Here is a 5,710-nt window from a genome sequence, read left to right as displayed (position 1 = left end):
CCTGAACCAACACTTTGTAGAAGATGCAGAGCGGTGCACAGGACATCTAACAGTTTTCTGCTCTGGCATGTTTAGTTCTAGTCGTTTTTCAGTCTGACACTGCCTCCTTGAATAAAACTTCCATTGTTACTCTGGCGTTGGTGGAAGCCACATTGTTACCTTTGAACTCTAAGTTCTTGTAATAAAATAACATTTGTTGTGTGACCCTGGGATAGGTAGAACACATTCCCTTACTTTCACCCTCCTTCCCTTCCTTTCTGATCCCTTCTTACTTTCCCTCCCCCACAAGCCTTAACTGCACTCTCAGGGCTCCAACACTGTTACTTATGGATTAAAAGCTAAAGCCAGTTGAGAAGTCAAAGCTTCCCTGTCCCCCCAGCCCTTCCCTACCCTTCACCTACTCTCTTTCACCAAGTATCATTCTATCTATTTGTTACCAGACTGGGTGAATCTCACACTTCTTCTCACATCCTGATTAGTCCCTTGCTCCTAGGTTTGGGGCAGGTCCCAGTCCAAAACAGGGGTAGTGACCACAAGGACTAAATTACAGGAAGCCTGTGGATTTGTTTTTAACAAGAGGATTCTAAAAACCAGAGGAAATATGTAAAAAAAAAAAAAATAATCCTTACTTGGATTACTATTCATTTTCAATTTTCATGCCAAGATACTGCACCTGCTCTACTGCTGAGTGTCAATCTGCTCATCACCTGGATTCCTGCCATTCAAAGACAGAGAGCATTGATATGGCACTATAGACAAACTACTCCAGGTCAGCAACACTTCCAATCAATATGATTTAGTTTTATTATGTTTCAGTACTGGGTAGGTAGCTAGTGTTTTCATTTCAGTACATTCCAACCTAACGTTTATGCTGTTGTGCTGTTTTATGTGGTCAGTGGTCAGTGGTTGAAATACTTACAAATGACTTAGAACTTCTCAGGATACATTTTGTGACATTTCTGGGCCCACCTGCACAAGTGTGTGATCAGCATAGGTGTATGGCCAATATCAGCTATGAAAGCTGCAGTGATATCAGGATAGCTGTATTACACCCTAGACTAACATTTCAGATTCATAGAGGAATTTGTTTTTGATTGATTCAATAATCCTAGAGTCACAGCGTCACATTTTAGTTGTAAGATCAGTAAATGTCCCCAAGAGACATTGTGCTGGATTTTACATTCTATATTTATCCAGAATTTCTTTCTTATAATTTTTTTCATAGCTTAAGTCCTCACAGCTAATGTCAGTCAATTGAAATCAATGGATTTCAAGTCATAATTTGATTAATATACAACAAACATTTTATATGATGCTTGTGACAGCCATGTAGCTTAGCTACTGTTTGTACACTGTGTGTTCACTGTATGTGCTGGCCAGGGTTGAGGTTAATTCCATTTAAATTCCAGTCAATTCAGGAAGTACACTGAAATTCCAATTCTAATTCTCTTTAATGTTTTTTAATAAGGAAAATGTGTAATTGGAATTTAGTTTAATTTCTGAATTGACTGGAATTGAACCCAACCCTGAACCTACCTGCAACTCACAATAAACTATAACTTTATCATGTTGAACACTCACCAAACTCAGAACAGGTCATGTTTTATCATGTCAGCAACTGAGGGGCAACCATCCATTTCATGAATTTACACTTTTGTCTTTTAGCAGAAACTCTTATCCAGAGTGACTTAAAGGAGGAATTAAGGTTAGGTGCCACGTTCAAGGGCACATCAACAATTTCCTTTACCTAGTCGGCTCAGGGATTCAAACCGGCAACCTTTTGATTTCTGGCCTAACCTATCCAACCTGTCCACATCATTTGCACATAGCTGTGTGTAGAGTTAAGGAAAGAGGGACAGTAAGCCTACACTTTTGCTGCTTAACCAATATACTACATACATAACACACTTTTAGCAAATAACGCTTTTAGTTTGAGCACTTTCATTTGAGAAATTAGCACTTTTAGTTTGAAAGTGAGAGGGCATGGGTCAAGGTGTGGGGACAGTGGTCTTTCCTTTCAAAATCCAGGTAACTCAGTCAGGGTTAGGGGTCAATTCCATTTAAATTCAGGAAGTATTCAGTTGAGGAAGTAAACTGAAATTCCAATTCCTATTTTCTTCAATGTATTTTCTGTTTACTTCCTGAATGGTCTGGATTTAAAAGAAATTGACCCCAACCCTTAACTGCACAGTTCCATTGATAGGACATGTGCTAATAAAAGGTCAGTGACGATCAAATCAAAGATGGTCTTCCAAATCCAGTTATGTCTGGAGATATTACAGAGTGAGATAGAGGCCCTCGCGGTGAGATAGAGGCCCCCGCGGTGAGATAGAGACCCCGCGGTGAATAAGAGGCTGACCAAGAGGTCACAGGGAGCGAGTGACTTCAGAGAAAGCGATAGGAACATGGAAGACAGATTTAGAGCCACGTTACATGGCCCCCACCTGTCACAGCCTCATAGCAGCTAATCTGATTTCCATTTGCATGTCACGAAAGCTGACATTGTAAAGAGCTGGGCATTGATTCAGCTATGGTTTCAGGGCACCCTGGTCTGAAAAGACAGATGGACAGGGACTGAGCTCCTCCAACATCACATTACATTCTTATTTAATAAGGATGATTTTTGTCCAAACATGTTGAGGCAGTTTTGAGAGTTTAGTGCTACAACACTGTCAGTCTTGTTCACCGGTGATTTGTCTTACATCATTACTTCATATGTATCATTACTTCATACTTCATACAGTTGTCCAAAAACAGTTGGTAATTCAGTTTTTTTTTCTTGACATTGTCAAATTTTCTAATTTGGCACACAGAAACTAGATGCCATGAGTAACTTGGCCAAAAGGAATGGCACCGATAGGTGGTTCTGTTATAAGCAATCTCACTTAAACCCTCATATCCGCGTCCCCGTTTGATCTTGAAACTTTCAACTTTGTATTGATAACTGATCAAATTGCGTCAAGGATTCTCCTCCATCTTAGAAATTTGGGAAACTTTTGAAAAATGTATTCTCATGAACATGTCCAAAATTACACAAAATTCACTATGTATGCCAATGGTACATTTTTTTAAGTTGTGAGAAAAGCTAAGGGATCGTGTTAAGAGTTATTGATAAATCAGGATTTAAGATTTTACGTGTCCATTGAAATCAACTTCACAATGGCCCCTCAACTTGAAACTTTTTAGGGGTCATCAGACATTTGCCTGATGGCCCAAAATGGATTATTACGCTGCTCTATGGTTCGGCTACATACTGTCAATTCGGAAAGAATTCAGACCCCTTGACCGTTTCCACATTTGTTTACGTTATAGTCTTATTCTAAAATGGATTAAATGATTTTATTTTTCTCATCGATCTACACACAATACCCCATAATGACAAAGCGTAAAAACAGGTTTTTAGACATTTTTGCAAATGTATAAAAACTAAAACTAAAACTCCTTACTTACATAAATATTCAGACCCTTTACTATGAGACTCGAAATTGAGCTCAGGTGCATCCTGTTTCCATTGATCATCATTGAGATGTTTCTACAACTTGACTGGAGTCCACCTGTGGTAAATTCAATTGATTGGACATGATTTGGAAAGGCACACACCTGTCTATATAAGGTCCCACAGTTGACAGTGCATGTCAGAGCAAAACCAAGCCATGAGGTCGAAGGAATTTTCCATAGAGCTACGAGACAGGATTGTGTCGAGGCACAGATCTGGGGAAGTCTCCAGCATTGAAGGTCCCCAAGAACACAGTGGCCTCCATCATCTTAAATGGAATAAGTTTGGAACCACCAAGACTTTTCCTAGAGCTGGCCGCCTGGCCAAACTGAGCAATCCGGGGAGAAGGGCCTTGGTCAGGGAGGTGACCAAGAAGCCGATGGTCACTCTAAACAGAACTCCAGAGTTCCTCTGTAGACATGGGAGAACCTTCCAGAAGTCCAACCATCTCTGCAGCACTCCACCAATCAGGCCTTTATGGTAGAGTGGCCAGACGGAAGCCACTCCTCAGTAAAAGGAACATGACAGCCCTCTTGGAATTTGCCAAAAGGCACCTAAAGACTCTCAGAACATGAAAAACAAGATTCTTTGGTCTGATGAAACCAAAATTGAACTCTTTGACCTGAACACCAAGCGTCATGTCTGGAGGAAACCTGTCACCATCCCCACGGTGAAGCATGGTTGTGGCAGCATCATGCTGTGGGAATATTTTTCAGCGGCAGGGACTGGGAGACTAGTCAGGATTGAGGGAAAGATGAATGGAGCAAAGTACAGAGAACATCCTTGATGAAAACTTTCTCCAGAGCGCTGATGACCTAAGACTAGGGTGAAGGTTCACCTTCCAACAGGACAACGACCCTAAGCACACAGCCAAGACTACGCAGGAGTTTCTTCGGGACAAGTCTCTGAATGTCCTTGAGTGACCCAGCCAGAGCCCGGACTTGAACCCGATCGAACATCTCTGGAGACACCTGAAAATAGCTGCGCAGTGACGCTCCCCATCCAACCTGACATAACTTGAGAGGATCTGCAGAGAAGAATGTGAGAAACTCCCCAAATACAGCTGTGTCAAGCTTGTAGCGTCATACCCAAGAAGACTCGAGGCTGTAATCGCTGACAAAGGTGCTTCATCGAAGTACTGAGTAAAGGGTCTGGAAACTTTTGTAAATTAGATATTTCCTGAAGAAAAAAAAATTATGCTTTGTCATTATGGGATATTGTGTGTAGATTGATGAGGGGGAAAAAATGATTTAATCAATTTTAGTAACAAAATGTGGAAAAAGTCGAGGGGTCTGAATACTTTCCGAATGCACTGTAATTTAGTCTGAGAATGCCATCATTGAAGTTGTTTGTGGTGAAGTCAAAATGAGGGTTGGTGTACAAAACAAAGTCATCAGCAAATTGATTTTCTCTAACCAATCAGAGTATCAAAGCCAATTACACATTTTCAAAATGCAGTTGTACCCACGTGTGTCATGGTTCTGGCCCAATGCATTGGTTTCTGGCACCAATTCCATTCTAGAAATCATCAGGGAGGTACTCAGATCTCGACTCATTGCAAAGAAGAACATTGCAGAGAAGAACAATGAACTTTTTTGACTATGTAACATTAAAGCTTAAAATAATAAGTCAAAATCTTCTTCTCATGGACTAAAAGTCAGATTCACTCCAAATTTGGTCTTAGGACTCATCACAATAGTCCCTAAAGAGTTTGAGAAAATAACATTGATGCACTCAAAGATGCCCAAACTGTACCAGAAGATGCATATTAGCACATACACTAATGTGCTAAAATATGTTAAACAGATCAAAATAAATCTTCTCCTATGAACCATACGTCAAATTCCCTCCAGATGTTGTATTTAGACTCGTGATTGCACATAAAGGAAGGTCGTTTCTACATGATAGGGTGCCTGCTTTGTTATCCAACTTGCTTTGTTATCTTGTGTACTTTCTGTTATCCTGTGAACCCTCTTCATTGCTCCTGGCAGCTATATTTTAATATGTTATGTAATAAACCTATATTAATGGTAATATAGTTCAAGTCCAATTATTATAGAAACAGTGCATTTCTGAGCCTCTGGTGACACTGTAGCTCACCAACAAAAACAGAGTTTTGTCCTAGAAAATTGAGACAGTAAATAATACATGTGTCAATATTCTAATTTTGTTCTCTCTCTCCCTCCCTCTTTCTCATATATTCCATGGAAGCAG

The sequence above is a fragment of the Oncorhynchus mykiss genome, chromosome 10, assembly GCF_057628025.1.
Source record: "Oncorhynchus mykiss isolate SJ-2025 chromosome 10, ASM5762802v1, whole genome shotgun sequence".
In the NCBI taxonomy this organism is placed as follows: domain Eukaryota; kingdom Metazoa; phylum Chordata; class Actinopteri; order Salmoniformes; family Salmonidae; genus Oncorhynchus; species Oncorhynchus mykiss.
This window is presented reverse-complemented; position numbering follows the sequence as displayed.